The sequence below is a fragment of the Eumetopias jubatus genome, unplaced genomic scaffold, assembly GCF_037043125.1.
Source record: "Eumetopias jubatus isolate StellerSeaLion01/CBP00866 unplaced genomic scaffold, mEumJub1_p1.0 scaffold_12, whole genome shotgun sequence".
In the NCBI taxonomy this organism is placed as follows: domain Eukaryota; kingdom Metazoa; phylum Chordata; class Mammalia; order Carnivora; family Otariidae; genus Eumetopias; species Eumetopias jubatus.
In genome coordinates this window covers 65,879,831-65,905,643 of record NW_028274818.1, presented here as the reverse complement: position 1 = coordinate 65,905,643, position 25,813 = coordinate 65,879,831, and the positions used below count along the sequence as shown (strand labels likewise).

General features: G+C 37.7%; 1 protein-coding gene and 1 pseudogene across 4 annotated transcripts in view; both read right to left on the bottom strand.

Annotated features, from left to right (window-relative positions):
* The window catches only part of CDC42BPA (CDC42 binding protein kinase alpha), a 350,267-nt gene that overhangs the window by 277,532 nt on the left and 46,922 nt on the right, over positions 1 to 25,813 (bottom strand). The window lies entirely within an intron of this gene.
* Positions 17,807 to 17,902, bottom strand: LOC114215783 (U2 spliceosomal RNA; annotated as a pseudogene).

Here is a 25,813-nt window from a genome sequence, read left to right as displayed (position 1 = left end):
TGAAGTGAACACTTTGATAAGGTGACTAAGGCACATTGGTTTTTGAACAACCCAGACTGGAAAACTTGTTGAGACTATGGTATACAGGGTTCCAAAAGGAAATACATCATCATAATTGGAGGAAAGTTTATTGACAAATAAACTATTTGCAAAGATGTAGGTGGGATATAAGGGTACCACAAGGAAGAGTAAGTAATCTATCTAGCAGAATGAGTACTGCTATATATCTAGCAGTAATCTGAGACTAGTGTCCCTCCCTTTCCCAGCTTCTGTATCAGCATTTCAGAAATACATGGTTAAGATGGGTTGGTATAAAATATATAAATTAAAAATGAAGATGTGGAGCCAGCCAGTATGCGTCTAGAGCTGGTCTAGTTGCCAGCTATAGCTAAAAAACACCACACAGCGGCCTACAACATAACATTTAGCAGTTCTTTAAATACATCTTCTATTTTACTTTATATTCCTCCTACCTCAAGACTTTCAAATAACCTGAACCCAAATAAAGTATATGCTCTATATCTTTGTCTCATTACCGACCCTAAATCCAACAACAGCATTTCATCACAGACAACTACAGTTATTTGTAATCTAGGATAATTCCATGTATACCTTCTTTTGAGTAACATCCTACTTATCTAAAAGGTCAAAAATAGCTTTTTCAAACCTCAGAAACACTACTGCAAAACAGGAAAAGAAACTTTTTTAATTTAAATTCAATTAGCCAACATATTATACATCATTAGTTTTTTATTTAGTGTTCAATGATTCAAATGACTATTTCTTAAAACTAGAGTAAATGAAATACAATTCAGGGAAGCAAACGCTTGTTAAAATGATCTTTCAGAAAAGGTACAAAGGATGACAGTATGCAAAAAACCATTTTTCCACACAGTAGCATATACCCCGAAAGCACCACAATGAGTACTATAAAGTCGTATGTAATTAGGGCTAAAGATTTTGTGAGTTTTCCAAGCTTTATGGGAGCCCTGACCATTAACAGGAATTTAAAAAATAATCCTATCTATTCTTTACTTCCTGGACTGCTGGTAAAAATCCCATTTCTTTGACATTGCAAAACTATTCTATTTTAGGCATTCAAAAATGAGTTAAATCACAAATTTCTTCAGGAGGCTCATAGTTTTACTAATCATTTACTCAATTCACTCAAAAAGTATCTTCTAATACCCACTGTATGCCAGCCATTTTATAAGATGCTAGAGATACAAAAGATAAACAGTCCCTGTACTCAAGTAAACAAATTATGCAATAAGTGTTCCTTTTCCATTTAAAAAGTTCAGTGTGAATACAGATGGCTAATAAACAGAAAATGGCACTCAAAAGAAATCAGAGAAATGCAAATAAACATACTAGAAATATTCTATTACTTACTAATCAAATAGGCCAAAAAAAAAAGTGAAACCACCAGTGTTTGTAGGTGTGTGAAGTATAAATAACAGATATTCTCATACACAGCTGATATTACTGTTAATTACAACCTCTGTGAAGAGAATTTGGTTTTCTATTTCATTCTTTTAATTTGGTATATTACTGAAAAAGATTTTAAAAGTTGAACCATCTTTATATACCTTGGTATAAACCATACTTGGTTGTAATGTATTTAATACACAGATGACATTGCTTTGATTTGATTTATTTTAAAATTTAACATCTGAATTCATAAACAACACTGTCTACAATTATCTTTTTTCTATACTGTCTTCATCTGGTTTGGGACCAATGATAAATCAACCTCATTCAGTATGTTTAGTAGCTTTCTCTCTTTCATTCTCTAAATAAAATCCAGGTTGTTTAAAGATCTCAAGGTGATAAACAAAACTACAAAACTTTTAGAAGATGAAAGCAGAGACTCTAAGATCTGATAAAACATGCTAATGAAGATATCTTTTCAGTGGACTTTTAATGATTGACTTCTTTCATATAACTGTCATTTTCATATTTTCTATTTCTCTCTGTGATAACTTTGTTAATTCTATTTTTTTTACAAATTTATATTTTGCATTAAAGTGAAATATTCTTTTCTTTTAAAACTCTACAATATAGATAGGTTTGATCCCTTTTTAAATACTAATACTGTATATTTGGGTCTTTTTTCATTGTTTTTCCTTACCAATATGGCTGGAAGTTTGCACATTTTACAATCATTCTTCTAAATACATAGTATTTAGATGTCCTTGTCTTCCATAAAATTCTGTGAGATTTTGTTTCAGTAGGTTGTTCCCCAAATTCATATAAAATTTCAGAAAAAGTAGAGGCTAGTATTAACCCTTCCCCTCCCACCAAATAACTAAGTTAGACATATTAATAATAGGCAAAAGAGATATTAGGGGGAAAGGCATTAGTAGAATAAAGAGTAAAAGGAATCATACATAGAGCTAAAAAAAAAAAAAGTCAAACTAACCAGGACATAAAAATGATTCTAAACATGTATAGATTATAGATATACATACATATTCTAACATATACATGTTAGAATAACATAACCTCAAAATATGTAAAGCCAAACTGACAGACATAAAAGAAACAAACTTACCTTCACAGATTCTACTATTAACTCTCTCAGTAATTGATAGCTCAAGCAGGAAAAAAAAAAAAGCACCATGCATGTAATGCTCCACTTATGAGTTGAAGAATATCATTATAAAACACACAGAACTTCTACAAATTTTGACAACATGCCAAGACATAAAACTACCTCCAACAAATTTCAAAGTACTGGGAACATAAAAACAAAATCATATGAATAGAGTGCAATTAGAAATCAATAACAGAAAAGTTACCAAGAAAAACCATTAGCTCTGATATCCAAAATTATTTTAAAGAAGAAATTAATAAGTAGAAAATATTCAGAACTAATAGTAATAAAATACTATACATCAAAAGTTCTAGAATACAGCCTAAACCAGTATATACTGAGGAGGGGAAAAAAAGCTCTCAATATTTACATTGGTAAAGGACAGCTTAAAAATTAAGGTGTCAAACAGACAATGAAGTAGTAGACCAAAAGAATAAACTCAAAGTAGAAGAAAACAAAAAGAAAGCAAAATAAATAAAATTAATTAATTTGAAAATAAGCATATAATAGAAAGGCTCAACAAGGCCAAAGGATGGTTCATTGAAAAAACTGATAAAAAACAAGAGAGTGCCTGGGTGGCTCAGCTGGTTGAACACCTGTTCAGGTCACGATCCCAGAGTCCTGGGATCGAGTCCCACATCGGGCTCCTTGCTCAGCGGGGAGGCTGCTTCTCCCTCTCCCTCTGCTTCTCCCCTGGCTTGTGCTCTCTCTTGCCCACACTCTCTCTCTCAAATAGATTAAAAAAAAATTAAAAAACAAAAATCTATAGTGGGAATGAGAAATTGGACAAAACTTCAGATGCTGCTGAGATTGAATGGATTTAGATAGGAGAATATCATTAAAAGTTTATGCAAATAGGGACACCTGGGTGGCTCAGTCATTAAGCATCTGCCTTCAGCTCAGGTCACAATCCCAGGGTCCTGGGATCGAGCCCCGCATCGGGCTCCCTGCTCATCAGGAAGCCTGCTTCTCCCTCTCCCACTCCCCCCTGCTTGTATTCCCACTCTCACTGTCGCTCTCTGTCAAATAAATAAATAAAATCTTTTAAAAATAATTAAAGGTCTAAAATCTTCAAAAAAAAAAAAGCTTATGCCAATAAGTTTGAAAATGTAGAAGTAAGCAAATTCCTAGAATGAGTAACTTTTTTTAAAAATTAAAAATATGAACTATCTGATAAATAAGCTGAATCACTAGTATAAAAATCTTCTACAAAAAAAAAAGACCAATCCTGAACAGCTTTACCTGCAAGTTCAACTAAAAACATTAAGAAAGAGGTGATCCCCATATTAAACAAAATTTTCCAAAGAATAAACCAAGAGGGAAAGCTGTCTAACTCATTTCATCCTAATCTCATACCAAAAATACAGATGTTGTTCATGAATACAGATACAAAAAGTCTCATCTAATTGTCAAACTAATCAAGCAATTTATAAATAAAACAATATGACCAAGTTGAGTCTATCCCAAGAATGCAAGGTTGTTTTAATATTAGAAAATTGATTAACATGATTCATCACATAAACATTAAAAAATATCAATATATCAATAAATATGTCTATATACAAACACTGTTCAATAAAATTATACAACCATTCATGCTATTTTTAAAAACTACACTTTTAACAAATGAGAAACAAAAGGAAACTTCCATGGCCTGATAACTGATAGCCAGAACAGCAGCAGCAGAATAGCAAACATAACACTTAAAAGAAAAATGTTAAAAACATTTTCCTTAAAATCAAGAGGCAAATAAGAATGTCTTCTATTAAAATAATCGTTATTATCACTTCTACTTAACATTTTAATAATGATACAAGTCAGTGCAGTAGGAAAAGAAATAACAGACATAAGGATTGAAAAAGAAGAAAGAAAACTGTTACTATGCACAGATGATTTAATTATCTACATAGAAAATCCCACAAGCAATTAAAAAAACGGGGTGGGGGACGTGCCTGGGTGGCTCAGTCGTTAAGTGTCTGCCTTCGGCTCAGGTCATGATCCCGGGATCCTGGGATCGAGCCCAGCATCGGGCTCCCTGCTCAGCGGGAAGCCTGTTTCTCCCTCTCCCATTCCCCCGCCCCCGCTTGCGTTCCCTCTCTCGCTGTGCCTCTCTCTGTTAAATAAATAAAAAATCTTAAAAAAAAAAAAAGAAAATCCCACAAGCAAATCAAACCTACAATGAGATATCACTTCACACCTGTCAGAATGGCTACTATCAAAAAGTCAAGTAACAAGTATTGGCAAAGATGTAGAGAAAAGGAACCCTTGTGCACTGTTGGTGGGAGTGCAAATTAGCACAACTGTGGAAAATATGTAGGTTCCTCAAACAATTAAAAATAGAAATACCATACGATCTAGTAATTCCATTACTATTTATCCACAGAACATAAAAATACTAATTCAAAAAGATATATGCATCCCTATGTTTATTGCAGCATTATTTACAATAGCTAAGACATTAAAGCAACCCAAGTGTCCACTGACAGATGAATGAATAAAGATGTGATGTGTGTGTGTGTATAAATATGTGTGTTGGAATATTACACAGACATAAAAAGAATGAAATCTTGACATTTGTAACAACATGAATGAACCTAGAGGATACTATGCAGGGCGAAATAAGTCAGTCAGACATGAACAGACATTTTTCCAAAGAAGACATCCAAATGGGCAACAAACACATGAAAAAGTGCTCAACATCGCTCAGCATCAGGGAAATCCAAATCAAAATCTTAATGAGAGACCACCTCACACCAGTCAGAATGGCTAAAATTAACAAGTCAGGAAATGAAAGATGTTGGCAGAGATGCAGAGAAAGGGGAACCCTCTTACACTGTTGGTGGGAATGCGAGCTGGTGCAGCCACTCTGGAAAACAGTATGGAGGTTCCTCAAAAAGTTGAAAATAGAGCTACCATAGGACCCAGCAATTGCACTACTGGGTATTTACCCCAAAGATACAAATGTAGGGATCCAAAGGGGTACGTGCACCCCGATGTTTATAGCAGCAATGTCCACAACAGCCAAACTGCAGAAAGAGCCAAGATGTCCATCAACAGATGAATGGAAAAGAAGAAGTGGTATGTATATACAATGGAATATTATGCAGCCATCAAAAGGAATGAAATCTTGCCATTTCCAATGACGTGGATGGAACTGGAGGGTATTATGCTGAGCAAAATAAGTCAATCAGAGAAAGACATGTATCATATGACCTCACGGATATGAAGAATTCTTAATCTCAGGAAACAAACTGAGGGTCGCTGGAGTGGTGGGGGGTGGGAGGGATGGGGTGGCTGGGTGATAGACATTGGGGAGGGTATGTGCTATGGTGAGCGCTGTGAATTGTGTAGGACTGCTGAATGACAGACCTGTACCTCTGAAACAAATAATACTTTATATGTTAAAAAAAGAAGATAGTAGGAAGGGTAAAATGAAGGGGGGGAAATCGGAGCGGGAGATGAGGCATGAGAGACTATGGACTCTGAGAAACAAACCGAGGGCTCTAGAGGGGAGGGAGGTGGGGAGATGGGTTAGCCTGGTGATGGGTATTAAAGACGGCATGTATTGAATGGAGCACGGGGTGTTATGCACAAACAATGAATCATGGAACACTACATCAAAAATTAATGATGTAATGTATGGTGATTAACATAATCAAATTAAAAAAAATTATAACAAAAAAGAAATAGAGAAAGACAAATACAAAATTATTTCACTTGTACATGGAATCTAAAAAAGAAAAGAAATGAATAAACAAACAAAAAGCAGAATCTGACCTGTAAATACAGAGAACAAACTAAACTGATCACTACCAGTGGGGAAGGGGGTTGGGAGGTGGTGAAGATGGGTGAAGGGGAGTGGAAGGAGATACAGACTTACAGTTATGGAATCAATAAGTTATGGGAATAAAAGACATGGAATAGCAAATACAGTCAATGATATTTTAATAGTGTTCTACGGCGACAGATGACAGCTACACCTGTGGTGACCCCGGCATAACATAAAGAGAAGTTGAATCAGTAAGTTGTACACATGAAACTAATGTAACATTTATGTCAACTACACTAAAAATTTTTTTTAATTTGTTTTAAATTATGTATTAAAATTCATCTTCCATAAAAATATGCTTCAGATTGAAATAATGTATAGATCCATAATATTTTTTTAAAGATTTTTTTATTCATTTATTTGACAGAGAGAGACACAGGAGAAAGGGAACACAAGCAGGGGGAGGAGCAGAGGGAGAGGGAGAAGCAGACCCCCTGCTGAGCAGGGAGCCCAATGTAGGGCTCGATCCCAGGACCCTGAGATCATGACCTGAGCAGACGCTTAATGACTGAGCCACCCAGGCGCCCCGATCCATAATATTTTTAAGTGAGTTCTCTGTTCTGAATGCAAATAAATTATTTCAAATAAATAACCCCAAACAAACAACAACAACAAAAACAAACTCTTAATTACAGAGAACCAACTGGTAGTTGCCAGAGGGGAGGTGGGTGAGAGGATGGGCAAAATAGGTAAAGGAGATTAAGAGGCACAAACTTCCAGTTACAAAATAAATAAGTCACGGAGATGAAAACTACAGCACAGGGAGAAAATAAAACACACAAAAAAATCAATATGCATCATGACTGCAATGATTGAATCAAGTGAGTTGCTGGACAGAAATATTATGCAAAAGTCAATTTTACTCCTATACACGGAAAACATTTTTGGAAAATTATCCAGAAAGATATTTATGATGGCACTTTTAAAAGGACCTATCAATAAATCTACCAAAAGATGTATCTGGCTTAATATACTACAAATGTTTTCTGAAAGATGTTAAAGACCCAAATAAAAAGTACTTGGATAGGAAGGCACAGTATCATTAAAAGGTCAATTCTCCCTCAAATATATCTGCAATTTAATGTAATTACAATCAAAATCCCACCCAGGGTTTTCACGAACTTGACAAACTAATTCTAAAACTTACAAGGATCAACAAAGGACCAAGAATAATCAAGATACTTTTGACAAAAACAAAGACAAAAAACATGATAGGAAAAGGAGAACGACCTGACTATTAACAAACCAAGACTTATAATAAAACTATGGTAATTAAAATAGTATGTGTTGGCAAGAAGATGGACAAATTGGCCAAACAGAGAGCCCAGAGGCAACTCATACACATATGGATATAATTTATAATAGTACTGGCATAGTACAATGGTGGGAAAAGAATGGACTATTTAACATATGACATTGGGACAATGGTCATATTCAGGAAAGGAACACAATTGGAATAGTATTTCACACAATATACAAAATCATTCCAGGTTGTTTATAAGACAATATACAGGACACTATGACTTGGGTTGGAGACAAATTTTTTAATGAAGATAAAGTATAGTTTATTTAAAAAATTAATAAATTTGACAATTAAGAATTTTTTCATCTGGGCACCTGGGTGGTGCAGTTAGGTAAGCATCCAACTCTTGCTTTCGGCTCAGGGGGTGATCTCAGGGTTGTGAGATGGAGCCCCACGTCAGGCTCCAAGCTCAGCGCAGTCTGCTTAAGACTCTCTCCCTCTGCCCTTTCCCATCCATGCTCACTCACACATGTGCTCTCTCTTTCTCTCTCTCAAAATAAATAAATCTTTAAAAAAATTTTTTTTCATAAAAAGGCACCATAAAAGTAAGACACTAAAGAGGAGTATTTAACTGTGACACATATAACTGAAAATGGATTTGTATCCAGAATACATACCGATCTCCTACCAATCCATTTAAAAGAAACAAATCACTTGTTATGATGAGCACTTGAGTGTTGTAATTGATGAATCACTGAATTCTACTTTAAAACCAATACTGCACCATATGTCAACCAACTAGAATTTCACTAAAGATTTTAAAAGGAAAAAATAAGTAAAAGAAATAAACCAATTGAAAAATTGTGTACTTCATAGAGAAGAAAACACAATGGCCCATAAACATCAAAAGAGAGCCAACTCAATAGTATCTGAACAACTGCACCTAAAACCACAATGACCTACAATTTCACATACACCTGATTGGCAAAAATAAGAAGTCAATAAAAACCAAGTGTTGGGAGGAATAATATCTTGTCCACTGCTACTTGGAATGTAAATGAATACAACCACTGTATTTAAGTTTGCCATTTAGTTATTTCAGTAGAATATATGCATACCCTGCTATCCAGAGATTCCATCTTCGACATATAACAGCGCCTAGAGAAACTCTTGCATATGGGAACTGGAAGACAGTATTATTCAGCACTACCCATAATAATAAAAACCTGTAAACAAATGTCCATCTACAAGAAGATAAACTGTGGTTCATTCATACAATCAAGTAATATAAGGAAGTGAAAATAAATGAACCATATGTATTTTAAGTGAAAATTAATAAAGGGAAACCTCACTAAAGTGAATTCTGGATGCAGAAGGGGAGGCTGGTCACACTAGTCAGAAAGGCAAAAAATTAACGTGTCAGGAAAGAACAGATGTTGGTGAGGATACAGAGAAAGGGGAACCTTCTTACACTGTTGGTGGGAATGCAAGCTGGTGCAGTCACTCTGGAAAACAGTATGGAGGTTCCTCACAAAGTTAAAAACAGAGCTACCCTATGACCCAGCAATTGCACTGCTAGGTATTTATCCAAAGGATACAAACAAGAGTGATTGAAAGGGGCACATGCACCCCAATGTTTATAGCAGCAATGTCAACAACAGCCAAAATATGGAAAGAGCCCAGATGTCCATCGATGGATGAATGGATAAAGATGTGGTACATATGAAAATGGAGTATTACTCAGCCATCAAAAAAAAATGAAATCTTGCCATTCACAACAACATAAATAGAACTAGAGCGTATTATGCTAAGCAAAATAAGTCAGCCAGAGAAAGATAAATATCATATGATTATGCTCATATGTGGAATTTAAGAAACAAAACAGATGAACATAAGGGAAAGGAAGGAAAAATAAAATAAGATGAAATCAGAAAGGGAGACAAACCATAGGAGACTCTTAACTACAGGAAACAAACTAAGGATTGGTGAAGGGGAGGTGGGTGGGAGGATGGGGTAACTGGGTGATGGGCATTAAGGAGGGCACATGATGTAATGAGCTCTGGGTGTTAAATGCAACTGATGAATCACTAAATTCTACCTGTGAAAATAATAATACACCATATGTTAATTAAGTTGATTTTAAATAAAAAAATAAAGTGACCAAAAAAGTGGGGGGGGGGAGACAAAGAGGAGGCTAGAAGGGGGAACTGTACCACTCAATGTCAATTACAGGAAGAACTATAAATTACAGACCCCAAAAGAAAAACTCAAGAATCATGAATTATAGGCCCCAACAGGAAAAGATGAGCACTGCATCTCCTACAAGAAATGACCACCCCTGCAGCTCAGCCAGTGAGAAACCAGTATCACCCTGAACTCCTGTTTTGCTCCAAACAAGACTTTTGTTCAAAACAATTCTCAACTTCCTCCTTATTACCCATAAAATATCGTTCCTCTCCTTTGTTTGTTGGATTTGCCTATGGTTTTGCCATAATTTGCATACCCCAAACTGCAATTCTCTGTTATTCCTGAATAAACCCATTTTTGCGGGTAAAATAACTATTTTTAAGGTTAACATAAGCAATGTGGATAAATCTCAAAAACATACTACTTAGCAAAGAAGTCACAGAAACATACAGTATGATTTCCTTTACATAACATTCAAAAACAGGCAAAAATAGGTAATATTCTATAGGAACTTACAAAAGTGATAAATCTATCATGGTGGTGATTTATTCCGGAGAAAAAAGAGAAACACATTGACACACGGGTGTTTCTAAGATCCTGTTCATATCCCATTTCTTAAGCTAGATCAACGGACAGAGAGATGTTCATTTTATTATCATCTTTTGAATTGTACAGAAAAGTTTTATACACTCTTTTATATATATTCACAGGAAAAACTTTTAATAAAAAAATTTTTAAATCTGTATAATGTGAACGAATCAATATTCATGTAATGAAAATGGTTAGCTCAAAAACTGAGTTATTTGGCCAAAATTTTTCACAACTTAATGTTCTTTCAAATCTGAAAAACTATGATGTTTTTAACTAAATGTGATGATATACCTTTATTTTAATTTCAGTGATCGACTTAGATGAAAACAATTGGTCATGAAAAAAATGAACTGTGAACAACTTTAGGAGCAAACTAAATCATTACTAGTCATTATTCACCAAAAAAAAAAAAAAAAAAAGTTCTTTGAGGGGCGCATGGGTGGCACAGTTGGTTAAGCATTGGACTCTTAATTTCACTTTAGTTCACACGATCTCAGGATCATGTCAAGCCCCTCGTTGGGTTCCATGCTCAGTGAGGAGTCTCCTTGAGATTCTCTTTCCCTCTCCCTCTGCCCCTTCCACTCATGCTCTCTCTCTCTCTAAAATAAATACTTAAAGAAAAAAAGGTTCTTTGAAGACATGTTCCTGAAAAGAATATATGACTGGTTGATCACAGGCCCTTCAATCTATGACATACATGATGCAAGAAACTTCATCCCTCAAGTAAAACAGTCTTATTGACGATTACTTAATTCAAAACCATTTTCTATGCACATATCACTAAGAAGCATTACTCAAGAGCTTCTCGGTGGAGGAGTTAAGATGGCAGAGGAGTAGGGGGACCCCAAGCTTGTCTCATCCCTTGAACACAGCTAGATAGTTAGCAAATCATTCTGAACACCCAAGAAATCAATCGGAGATCTGAGAGAACAAAAACTGAAAGTCTACAAGTAGAAAAGTGACCACTTTTTGGAAGGTAGGAAGTGTGGAAAGTTGGGGGCGATATAGCTGTGATATGGCAGTGGGGAGGAAGCCTGCTTACTAAGGCTACCGCAAAGTACTACAAGCCAGGGAACCCAAAATCTGAACTTTAGAAGTTGGCTACGGTGGAGGACATGCCTGGCTTAAAGGTTCTCAGGTGGCAAAGCCCGACGGAGCCCCAGGAGTGACAGCATGGTCTGAGGATCCCCTGGATCACAAGAAGAACGGGTGTTACCAACATGCTGTACTATTCCCAGGCACAGAAGCAGGGAAGTTGGCTGGGAGCAGCAGGTCTTGGTGCCAGCCCACTGCTTTGTTTTGCCATTAGCTCTGTTGCTGCAAAGTCCTGCAACCCCTTTTCCTGGGGCCCCACGGAAATGGGAAGAGCTCAGTGAGACCCTTCCTGGAGGAACAGCACAGGTTGACGCCGCAGGAGTTCCTAAAATTTGGAGTTTTGAAACTCAGTCACACGCCTGAGATAAAAAAAAGTTCAGACACAGGCAGGGTGAATACAAGGTTCAGATGGAAACTAGGGACACAAGAGGAGTGACTGACTGCTCGTCCCTGAGGGCTCACTGAAGAGTCGGGGTGCAAATTTTCAACCCCAGAACTAGAGAGATGCGCATGCCATATTCATCCCACCCCCATGAGGTCTGAAAGACTTCGGAGAGCAAAATAGCGCCACCTAGTGGACCCCAGAGCCGCTTACACCAAGCCCCACCTCCCTGCACCCTGGAGGCCCATTTTGACTGAAAAAGTTAGCCTGAGAATCAGCTCAGGAGGCCCCTCCCCCAGAAGACCACACATAGTTTACTGATCATAGAGGGCTGTAAAGTTTCAGCTCTAGGGGAAGTGGGATCTACCTTCCTTTTTACTTTTATTTTTTTTTCATTTATTATTTTTTAATTCATTTTTATTATTTTTTAACATATATATATATATATACTTTATTTTTTTATTTTTGTTTCTTTTCCTTTCTCTTTTTTTTTATTTTGGGATTTAGATTCTTTTAACAAGCAGACCAAAACACACCCAGGATCTAGATTTTTTTGTTTTGTTTTGGGTTTTTTTTTTTTCTTTCTCTTTTGGATTTTTTTGCTTTTGTTTTTATTTTCTTTCTTCTTTTCTTTTAGGGACAAAATGACAAGAAATTTACACAAAATTTACACAAAACAAAGAACAGGAGAAATTTACACAAAACAAAGAACAGGAAGTAGAACTATGGGCAAAAACTTAATCAATATAGATACAAGAAAGATGTCTCAACTAGAATTTAAAACAACAATTATAAGAATACTAGCTGAGCTCAAAAAAAGTATAGAAAACAAGAGAGAATCTCTTACTGCAGAAGTAAAAAAACTAAAATCTAGTCGGGACAAAATTAAAAATGCTACAGCCAAGATGCAGTCCCAAATGTAGGCCATAAAAACAAGGATGGACAAAGCAGAGGAGTGAATCAGTGATACAGAAGATAAAATTATGGAAAATGATGAAGTTGAAAAGAATACAGAAAGAAAGATAATGGACCACGAAGGTAGACTTAGGGAACTCAACGATCTATTAAAACACAGTAACATTCATATCACAGGAATCCCAGAAGATGAAGAGAGAGAAAAAGGGGCAGAAGGTTTATTCAAACTAATTATAGCTGAAAACTTCCCTAATCTGGGGAGGGACACAGATTTCAAAATGCAAGAAGCACAGAGAATTCCCAATAAGTTCAACAAAAGCCAACCATCGCCAAGGCATATCATAGTCAAATTCACAAAATATACAGATAAGGAAAGAATCCCGAAAGCAGCAAGGTGGGGGGGAAGTCCTTAACCTACAAGGGAAGACAGATCAGGTTTGCAGATTTATCCACGGAAACTTCGCAGGCCAGAAAGGAGTGGAAGAAAATATTCAACGTGCTGAATGGGAAAAATATGCAGCCAAGAATTCTTTATCCAGCAAGGCTGTCATTCAGAATAGACAGATAGTTTCCCAAATAAACAAAAACTAAAGAAGTTTGTGATCACTGGGGCGCCTGGGTGGCTCAGTCGGTTAAGCGGCTGCCTTCGGCTCAGGTCATGATCCCAGGGTCCTGGGATCGAGCCCCACGTCTGGCTCCCTGCTCAGCGGAGAGCCTGCTTCTCCCTCTCCCTCTGCCTGCCACTCTGCCTGCTTGTGCTGTCTATCGAATAAATAAATAAAATCTTTAAAAAAAAAAAAAAAGAAGTTTGTGATCACTTAAAACCAGGCCTGCGAGAAATTTTAAGGGGGGACTCTGAATGGAGAAAAAAAAGACCCAAAGCAACAAAGACTAGAAAGGACCAGAGAACATCACCAGAAACATCAACTCTACAGGTAACACAAAGGCACTAAATTCGTATCTTTCAATAATGAATGTAAATGGACTAAATGCTCCAATCAAAAGACATAGGGTATCAGAATGGATAATAAAACAAGATCCATCTACATGCTGCCTACAAGAGACCCATTTTAGACCTAAAGACACCTGCAGACTGAAAGTGAGGGGATGGGAACCATCTATCATTGCTAATGGACATCAAAAGAAAGCTGGAGTGGCCATAATTATATCAGACAAACTACATTTTTTTAAAAAAGATTTTTATTTATTTATTTGAGAGAGAGAGAGAGAATGAGAGAGAGCGAGCGAGCATGAGGGGGGTAGGGTCAGAGGGAGAAGCAGACTCCCCGCTGAGCAGGGAGCCCGACGTGGGACTCGATCCTGGGACTCCAGGACCATGACCTGAGCTGAAGGCAGTTGCTTAACCAACTGAGCCACCCAGGTGCCCACAGACAAACTAGATTTTAACAAAGACAAGAGATGAAGAAGGGTACTATAGGGGGTACTGTATCATAATAAAGGGTTTTATCCATCAAGAAGATCTAACAATTGTAAATATTTATGCCCCCAACTTGGGAGCACCCAAATATATAAATTAATAATAAACATAAAGAAACTCATTGATAAAAATACAATAATAGTAGGGACTTTAACACCCCACTGACACCAATGGACAGATCATCTAAGCAGAAAATCAACAAGGAAACAATGGCCTTGAATGACACATACTGGACTGGATGGGCTTAACAGATATATTCAGAACATTTCATCCTAAAGCAGAATACACAAATACACATTCTTTTCAAGTGTACATGGGACATTCTCCAGAATAGATCACATGCTAGGTCACAAATCAGGCTTCAGCAAGTACAAAAAGATTGACATCATACCATGCATATTTTCAGACCACAATGGTATGAAGCTTGAAGTCAACCACAAGAAAAAATTTGGAAAAAACCACAAATACATGGAGGTTAAAGAACATGCTACTAAAGAATGAATGGGTTAACCAGGAAATCAAAGAAGAAATTAAAAAAATACATGGAAGTGAATGAAAACGAAAACATGACAGTCCAAAACCTTTGGGATGCAGCAAAGGCAGTCCTAAGAGGGAAGTATATTGCAAGAAAAGTCTCAAATACACAATGTAACCTTACACCTAAAAGAGCAGAAAAGGAACAGCAAATAAAGCCTAAAGGTAGAAAAAGGGAAATTATTAATAAAGATTAGAACATAAATAAATGATATAGAAACAAAGATAAAAGAACGGACGAATAAAACTAAGAGCTGGTTCCTCGAAAGAATTAATAAAATTGATAAACCCCTAGCCAGACTTATCAAAAAAGAGAAAAAGCCCAAATAGATAAAATCATGAATCAAAGAGGAGAGATCACAACCAGCCCCACAGAAATACAAACAATTATGAGAGAATACTATGAAAAATTATAAGCTAACCAACTGGGCAACCTGGAAGAAATGGACAAATTCCTAGAAACCCACAAACTACCAAAACTGAAACAGGAAGAAACAGAAAATTTGAACAGATCCAAAACCAGCAAAGAAATTGAATCAGTAGTCAAAAATCTCCCAAAAAACAAACATCCAGGGCCAGATGGCTTCCTGGTGGAATTCTACCAGACATTTAAAGAAGAGTTAATATCTATTCTTCTTAAACTGTTCCAAAAAAAGAGAAATGGAAGAAAACTTTCAAACTCATTCTAGAAAGTCAGCATTACCTTGATTCTAAAACCAAAGACCCCATCAAAAAGGAGAATTTACAGGCCAATATCCCTGATGAACATGGATGCCCAAAATTCTCAGCAAGATACTAGCAAGTTGAATTCAACAGTACATTAAAAGAATTATTCACCACGATCGAGTGGGATTTATTCCTGGGCTGCAGGGGTGGTTCAATATTCACAAATCAATCAACATGATATACCACATTAATTAAAATAAAGGATAGGATCATTATGATTCTCTCAATAGAGGCAGATAACATATTTGACAAAATACAGCAGCCTTTCTTAATAAAAACCCTCAACAACGTAGGGATACATAGAACATACCTCAACATCATAAAGGCCATATACAAAGACCCACAGCTAATATCATCCTCAATGGGGAAAAACCGAGAGCCTTTCCCTTACGGTCAGGAACAAGACAAGGACGTCCACTCTCACCATTACTATTTAACACAGTACTGGAAGTCAGAGTCTCAGCAACAACCAAACTGGCAAGGAAAAAGTCAAACTTTCACTATTTCAGATGACATGATACTCTACATAGAAAACCCAAAACACCACCAAAAAAACTGCTAGGACTAATACATGAATTCAGCAAAGTTGCAAAATATAAAATCAATGTGCAGAAATCTGTTGCATTTCTATACACCAATAATGAAGCAGCAGAAAATCAAGGAATCAATCCCAATTACAATTGCACCAAAACCAGTAAGATACTTAGGAATAAACCCTTACTAAAGAGGTAAAATATCTGTACTCTGAAATCAACTACAGAACACTTATGAAAGAGAAGTTGAAGAGGACACAAAGAAATGGAAAAGCATTCCATGCTTATGAATTGGAAGAACAAGCATTGTTAAAATTTAAAATGCCTCTACTACTGAAAGTAATCTACACATTTAGTGCAATCCCTATCAAAATAACACCAGCATTTTTTCACAGAGCTAGAACAAACAATCCTAAAATTTGTATGGAACCACAAAAGACCCCAAATAACCAAAGCAATTCTGAAAAAGAAAAACAAAACTGGAGGCATCACAATTCCAGATTTCAAGGTGTATTACAAAGCTGTAGTCATCAAGACAGTATGGTACTGGCATAAGAACAAACACATAGCTCAATGGAAAGAATAGAGAACCAGAAGAGGACCCTCAGCTATATGGTCAGCTAATCTTTGACAGAGCAAGAAAGAATATCCAATGGAAAAAAGACAGTCTCTTCAGTAAATGGTGTTGGGAAAACTGGACAGCTACATGCAAAAGAATGAAACTGGACCACTTTCTTACACCACACACAAAAATAAATTCAAAATGGATGAAAGACCTAAATGTGAAACAGGAAGCCATCAAAATCCTAGGGAAGAACACACAGAGAAACTTCTTTGATTTCAGCCATAGCAAATTCTCACTAGACACATCATCGGAAGCAAGGGAAAGAAGCAAAAATGAACTACTGGGACTTTATCAAGTTAAAAAGCTTCTACACAGCAAAGGAAACAATCAACAAAACTAAAAGGCAGTCTACGGAATGGGAGAAGATATTTGCAAAAGACATCAGATAAAGGGTTAGTATCCGAAATCTATAAAGAACTTATCAAACTCAATACTCAATAATCCAGTTAAAAAATGGGCAGAAAAGATGAATAGACACTCTTCCAGAGAAGACATACAGATGGCCAATAGACACATGAAAAGATGCTCAACCACTCATCATCAGGGAAATAGAAATCAAAACTACAATGAGATACCACCTCACACCTGTCAGAGTGGCTAAAATTAACAATGTGGGAAACAACTGGTATCGGTGAGGAGGTGGAGAAAGGAGAACCCTTGTGCACTGTGGGTGGGAATGCAAACTGGTACAGCCACGCTGGAAAACAGTATGGAGGTTCCGCAAGAAGTTGAACATGGATGAATCTTGAGCACATTATGCTAAGTGAAACAAGCCAGACATTAAAAAGACAAATACTGTTTGCTTGAACTTATAGGAAATATCTAGAACAGGCAAATTCAGAGAGACAGAAAGTAGATCAGAGGTTACCAGGGGCTGGAGGAGGGGAGAAAACAGGGAGTTACTGGTCAATCCTTACAGAATTTCTCTTTGGGGTGATGAAAAAGTTTGGGACATAGGGGCGCCTGGGTGGCTCAGTTGTTAAGCGTCTGCCTTCGGCTCAGGTCATGATCCCAGCGTCCTGGGATCAAGTCCCGCACTGGGCTCCCCGTTCGGTGGGAAGCCTGCTTCTCTCTCTCCCTCTGCCCCTCCCCCTGCTCGTGCTCCCTCTCTTGCTGTGTCTCTCTGTCAAATAAATAAATAAAATCTTTATTAAAACTGTTAAGAACAGATACTACACTTGATCTTAGCCAAAAGGCCGAGAAGTGATAAATAAAATCTTTAAAAAAAAAAAAAGTGGGGTGCCTGGGTGGCTCAGTTGTTAAGTGTCTGCCTTCAGCTCAGGTCATGATCCCAGGGTCCTGAGATCGAGGCCTGCATCAGGCTCCCTGCTCAGTGGGAAGTCTGCTTCTCCCTCTCCCACTCCCCCTGCTTGTGTTCCCTCTCTCGCTGTCTCTCTCTGTCAAATAAATAAATTCTTTAAAAATAAAATAAAATAAAATAAATTTAAAAACTTTGGGACATAAATATAGTGGTGATGGGTGTATGACACTGTGAGTGCCATTAAAGCCAATGAACTGTACGCTTAAAAATGGTTAAAATGGCAAATTTTATCATTTAACACATGTTAAGAATTAGTATGATAATATACCAAAACCACTGAATTATATACTTCCAATGAGTGAATTGTTTGGTATATGAATTATATCTCAATAAAGTTTTTTTTTTTTTAAGGAAGAAATCTTAAAAAAAAAAGTGTGATAAGTTGGGTTGATACAGACAGGCCTATTAGAATTGAAAATGGGAGACTAAAAAAATTGTTAACACCAATTTCCACTACTTAAAAGGAGCATTGATTTCTACTATATAACAGGATCACTAAACAAAGGTATCATTCATTCATAACTGACTTCCTCCCAAGGCTAAATCAGAAGTCCAGAAACAGGGTGCTGAGAGCTGAAACTTCAGGCAAATTACAACTTTGATTATTCTAATTTGTAGTAAAAATGAACAAGGAACTAGAACTATTAAATATCTATAGAGGAGTATATAGTTATTATGATACTCAAATAGTATAAAGAAAACAAACCAAAACAATTTGTATTAGTGAGCACTCCATTCAGAATGTCTGAGACAAGTTAAAAGATGCTCTAATACATTAGAGCTGAGAGTTCAGAAATTCAATTATGACAGAACTGACGATTCACAATTTCAACTACTTGAATATTTATTTCTATACTGCATTTGAAAAAATTGATTATACATCTGACTTACTGCCAAAATATCATTAGCAATATTTAACAAAAATAAGAAAGAAAGCCATGAATTCTATCCACCACAAGGCCATCTCAGGCACTCAGTGTGATTAAAATAATTTTGGATATGTAAGACAAATTGCAAAAAAAAACCCTTTATATTCATTACAGTAGGTGAAAAAGATTTAATAACAGCTATACTACTGCCTCTGACAAAAATCAAGGCCATATAATTCATCTGTTGTACTTCTAGACAATAGACACGTCTCTACTGAGTACATGCTACGTTCAGGGACATTTCACAAAGCGCTACACCATCTAATGATAACAATGCCTTGACTTTCTTTAATGCTGTAGAGTTCAGGGCTTTCACTTGTGGCACATTCTTTGTGAGATATCTACCATGCCACCTCCCTTCCTTCTCTGAAAATCCTTCCTTGATTCTCAGGTCAAGTGTCCATGGAGGAGCCTCAGTTACGAGAAGCGGCGTGGAAAACTGACCAAAGCTGTACAACAAATCCTTTAAAACTGCTCTCAGAATTAGTCTTTGCAGATGGCTATAAGTTGCAGCATAGACATTCAGTAGGTATTGGGGCAAACATTCCACCATGAGGCTAAGAGCAAAGGAGAAAATCATTTGAAAAAGACAGAAAGAGAACAGCAAAGCACATGCATGAAGAGAAGCAAAGACGAATGACAAGAGTTCCGCCAGCTCTTATTCCAGATTCCGGGGGATTCCTGGGCATTTGCTTGCAGTCCTGACTTTAATTCCTCCAACACCCCTGAATGTTATGGTAAATAACCTGTTTTTCTACTCACAGCTACTCAGAGGTAGCATCCAAACTATTACCTATTTGTCATAAAATTCCCTATGGTAAATGTTACAAACCCTTATCTGATGCTGATAAGCAGTATGTGACTCAACTAGTAAGTCACAGTACCTAAGAGGACACACTAACATGGAAGTAATTGTTTTATGTAAATTCTGAAAACCTGTCCCAATTTCAAGAATATGATGTTTTAAGAAAAAAAAAATCCCTTCATTCTTTTCTGAGTGTACCCCATTTTTTAAAGTGCTTCTGGGCAACAAAATGACTTAGTATTGAGGACAAACTTTGTGTGATAATAATGATCCTAGCAGGGACCATTTCATTAAAAGCTGTCTAAGCCAAAGAACATGCTAAGCACTTGTCCTTCATTATCTCTCATTCTCATCATCATTCAGAATAAGTATTATTATTCCCATTTTCCGGGGCGGGGGGGAAGACACAGGTTCAGAAAGGTAAAATAAATTGCTGAAGATCACACTGCTAATCAGTGACACAAATAGAATTCAAACTCTGATCACTCAGGTTCCAAAGCCTTTCTAGTATTCCACGCTGCCTTTTTCTTCCCAAAAGTTTTGAAATAAACATAGATGCGAAAATTAAGAGACTCAAATACAAAATAATTCTACGTTTAAAAAAAAGAAAAAGATCTCTTTGAAACAGGAAAGACAAAAACATATTTCCATCTGAGCCCCCAGCATACTACCTGATTCACCATACACTGTTGAGTAAATGGATAAATGAATAAATTATTCTAAAAGAAAAATTCAAATTTCCAATATGAAATGCCAGGTACACCTTGCAAGGTATACCTTCTTCTCTGGTGAACGTAGCCCAAGATCTAAACATAGAGCCTCCTTCAATCCAGCCTCCAGCCTCCCTCCTCCTCACAGCTGCTGTCCAGGCCTGAGAAGAACACAGGCTGCTGGATGCAAGCCACTGGTGACAGCTACCATGGACCAAGAAAGGTACCAAAAGTTCAAGGTTCCAAGAGAAAAAGGAAGTGGAGAAGGAGAGGTACAAGCGAGCAGATGGGGAATAAAGGCAGAGCCCAAAGGTACAGGGAAGCCTGGAAGAGAACAGGGAGTACTGGAGCAAGAGATTTTAACCTTCCCCTCACCTGTGATCCTTGCTTTCTCCCTTTCCTCTCAAACTTCTCCATCTTCTCCCCCTTATGCTTTCCAAGGCACATGCTTCCACTGTGGGCACGGCTGCTCATGTACAGTGGAGGGACAGGAGAGGCAGGACGCATACTAGGGCAGGAGGAGGCAGCCATCCATGCAGAAGGGTGAGCTGGACAGGAAGTACGAGGTACGATGACAAGAGAGGGTTCTGAAGCCACATTAAAGCTTTTACCACCTGTAGCGAGTTCTGGGTCTAGATTCTTGAATAAAACATATTGGGTACTCCAAAATTAATATACAGTTAAATATTATTGAAAGAGAATGTGATTATACATTAACCCCTTGTAATCTACAAAGAAAAAGGTTACAAATGGTATGTTTCCGATTTTTGGCAACTACAGATACTTGAAAGTAAGTGTTAAGACTGCATCCTACTCACTTTTAAGTACCTAAAATAGTATCTTTGACAGAGTGGGGTTTTCAATTTTTAATAATTGAGTTATTAGTGAAAGAAATTTCTAAGTAGTCCATATAGTTTTGGCAACTTAGTAAATAAGCAAAGGTAAAACAGAATCACACATATATAACCACAGAACAGACATATAAAACACATGCTGAATAAAACAGTGAGAAATTTTAAATATACATCCAAACTCAAATAAGACAAAAGAGAGAGACAGAGGAAGATCCCCAAGAGCCAGAACTACAGAGAGAAGTCCAATCGAAATTTTAAACACAGGAATAAATGCTGTGAAAGGCTTTAGGAAAGAGCCGAGATGTCCATCAACAGATGAATGGATAAAGAAGATGTGGTACATACATACAATGGTATATTACACAGCCATAAAAAAACGAAATCTTGCCCTTTGCAATGATGAGAATGGAACTACAGGGTACTATGCTAAGCGAAATAAATCCATCAGAGAAAAAAATTCTGATATGTGGAATTTAAGAAACAAGGCAGAGGGTCATGGGGAAGAGAGGAAAAAATAAAGACAAAACCAGAGAGGGAGACAAACCATAAGAGACTCTTAATCCTAGAAAACAAAATGAGGGTTGCTGGAGGGGAGAGGGGTGGATGGATGGGGTAATTGGGTGATGGACATTGGGGAGGGTATGTGTTGTAATGAGCCCTAGGTATTACAGAAGATGATGAATCACTGACCTGTACTCCTGAAACAAATAATGATATGCTAATTAACTGAATTTAAATTTTTAAATTTTTAAAAAAAGCTTTCGGAAATCCTGGCCCTGGACACAGGCCCTACTAGAGGGACAAGGAAACATAAGGTATTGCTGATGACCTCAGAGAGGTAGAGAACTGAAGTCAAAACCCTGACTAAGGAACCCAGGACTGTTTCTCCATGTAAGAAAATAACAAAAATTCTGAATCTTGGACTAGATAGGCAACCCAGGGTGGGAGCTGGGGGTAGTTCAAAGGTAGAGCACGTACAAGTTTGGAGGCTGAATCTATACTGCTCAGGTGGTAAAAGAATCCTTAGCCAAAAAATTAATATGAAATCTAGTCCCTACCCCACAGAGCAAAAGCACTCAGGGGGAAGAGAACTCAACCCAGAAAAATCTACCCCAATCAAAAGTGAGCTCATGAGGAGGAGCAAGATGGTGGAGGAGTAGGAGACCTAAATTTCATCCGGTCCCAGGAATTCAGCTACATAAGGATCAAACCATTCTGAACACCTAAAAACTCAAGAGGAGATCGAAGAAAAGAACAGAAACAACTCTCTGAACAGAAAAGCGACCACTTTCCAGAAGGAAGGACCTAGGAAGAAGTGAATTGGAGGCAGTATTTGGGAAGATAGATGGCGGGGGAGGGGGGCCTCCATCAGCCGCTACTGGCAAGTGATAGAGCTGCGGAGCACAAAATCGGAAATTTTAGAAGTCGGCTCTGCTGAGGGACGTCGCTCCACTGGCTAAGCGGGGGGATGGATCCCTCGCTGGGACAGTGTGGTCTCACAACCCTCCGGGTCACAGAAAGACAGGGGTGCCTAAGTGTGGCAGAGCTCCCAGGTATCGGAGCAGGGAAGCCGGCTGCAGAGACGGAGCCGAGGCATGGGCTCTCAGCTTGGGGTTACCATAAACCGTGATCCGCGGCACAGTCAGGCCACTGCTCTTCCAGCAGGGACCCAAGAAGCGGCAGATGCAGGCAGACTCCCCTTCCTCCCCAGGAGGAGCGGCGCGGAAGCAAACTGCAAAAATCGGCTGGGTTTGGAGACTCCACACAGGGTCGAGTGCCAGAGACAGAAACGCTCGGTCACAGGCCCGGTGAGCACGGAGTGCAGCCGGAGACTGGGGAGAAGGAGTGACTGCTCTTCTCTGGGGGCTCACTGAGGAGCAGGGCCCCGAGTTCTCGGCTTCTCCAGGGGGAAGATTAGGAGGCCGCCATTTTCACTCTCGTTCTCCAAAGCTATACAGAAAGCTTGCAGGGAACAAAAGCTCCCGAGACCAAAGCCGATCAGATTATGTAGCGGGACCCGGCAAGGGTGGGGCACTTCCGCCTCCGGCAAAGACATTTGGGAACCACAGCAACAGGCCCCTCTCCCAAAAGATCAGCAAGAACAGCCAGCCAAGACCAAGTTTACCGATAAATGAGAAGGGCAGAACTCCTGCACTAGGGGAACTCTGCACATAGAATCCATGGCTTTTTTCCCATGATTCCTTAGTCTTTCCAAGTTAATTTTTTTCTTTTCTTTTCTAATTTTTCTTTTTCCCATTTTCAGCCAACATCTTATCAATCCCTTTTTTAAAAATTCTTTTTTTATTTTCCATTTTTAGAGTCATATTCTATCCCTTCATAGTAGTTAACCTTATTTTTGGTATATATATGTGTGTGTGTGTGTGTGTGTGTGTGTGTGTATATGTATATAAGTTGTTCTCTTTTTCAAATTTTGGGATACAGTTTCTTCTAACAGACCAAAATATTATCCTAAATCTCTAGTGTATGCATTTGTTCTAGTCTCCTGCCTGATCACATTCTCTCCCTTTTTTTTTAATCCTCTTCTTTCTTTTTTGAACCAACTTCTTACCAATTCCTTTTATAAAATCTTTTAGACTTTTCATCTTTACAGTCCTATTCCATCCCTTCATATTTACCCTTTTTTTTATTATGTTATGTTAATCACCATACATCATTAGTTTTTGATGTAGTGTTCCATGATTCATTATTTGCGTATAACACCCAGTGCTCCATGCAGAACGTGCCCTCTTTAATACACATCACCAGGCTAACCCATCCTCCCAACCCTCTCCCCTCTAGAACCCTCAGTTTGTTTTTCAGAGTCCATCGTCTATATTTACCCTTATTTTTGTACATATATAAGTTTTCCTTTCTTTAAAATTTTGGGAGGCACTTTCTTCTAACAGACCATAATATGCCCAAATTCTAGGGTGTGGCACTGATCTATGCACCAGCCTAATCATATTTGATCATATTCTGTCTTTGTTTTTTTGTTTGTTTGCTTTTTACCTTTTTCTTTTTCTTTCTTTTTTTTTTCTTTTTTCTTTATTTCCATTTCGTTTCCCCCAGTTTCAGGTCTCTTCTGATTTGTTTAGTGTATATTTTTCTGGGGTCGTTGCAACCCGCTTAGCATTTTGTTCTCTCATTAATCTATTCTCCTCTGGACAAAATGACAAGATGGAAAAATCACCACAAAAAAAAAAGGACAAGAGGCAGTACCGACTGCCAGGGACCTAATCAATACAACCTGATCAATACGGACATTAGTAAGAGGTCGGAACTAGAGTTCAGAATGACGATTTTAAAGATACTAGCTGGGCTTGAAAAAAGCATGGCACATATCAGAGAAACACTTTCTGGAGAAATAAAAGAACTAAAATCTAACCAAGTTGAAATCAAAAAGGCTATTAATGAGGTGCAATCAAAAATGGAGGCTCTAACTGCTAGGATGAATGAATCAGAAGAGAGAATTAGTGATACAGAAGACCACATGATGGAAAATAAAGAAGCTGAGAAAAAGAAAGATAACTACTGAATCAAGAGGGCAGAATCTGAGAGATAAGTGATATGATAAGACGAAACAACATTGGAATAATTGGGATCCCAGAAGAAGAAGAAACAGAGAGAGGGGCAGAAGGTATATTGGAGCAAATTTTAGCAGAGAACTTCCCTAATTTGGGGAAGGAAACAGGAATCAAAATCCAGGAGGCAGAGAGAAGCCCCCTCAAAATCAATAAAAATAGGTCAACACCCCGACATCTAATAGTAAAACTTACAAGTCTCAGAGACAAAGAGAAAATCCTGAAAGCAGCTTGGGACAAGAGATCTGTAACCTACAATGGTAGAAACATTAAACTGGCAACAGACCTATCCACAGAGAACTGGCAGGCCAGAAAGGACTGGCATGATATACTCAGAGCACTAAAGGAGAAAAATATGCCACCAAGAATACTATATCCAGCTAGGCTGTCACTGAAAATAAAAGAAGAGATAAAAAGCTTCCAGGACAAACAAAAACTAAAGGAAATTGCAAACTGGAAACCAGCCCTACAAGAAATATAGAAAGGGGTCCTCTAAGCAAAGAGAGAGCCTAAGAGTAACATAAACCAGAAAGGAACAGAGACAATATACAGTAACAGTCACCTTACAGGCAATACAATGGCACTAAATTCCTATCTTTCAATAGTTACCCTGAATGTAAACGGGCTAAATACCCCAATCAAAAGACAAAGGCTATCAGATTGGATAAAAAAAACAAGACCCCTCGATATGCTGTCTGCAAGAGACTCATTTTAGACCCAAAGACACCCCCACATTGAAAGTGAGGGGGTGGAAAACCATTTACCATGCTAATGGACACCAAAAGGAAGCTGGGGTGGCAAATCTTGTATCAGAGAAGTCAGATTTTAAACCAAAGAGATGAGGAAGGACACTATATCCTACTTAAAGGATCTATCCAACAGGATCTAACAACTGTAAATATCTATGCCCCTAACATGG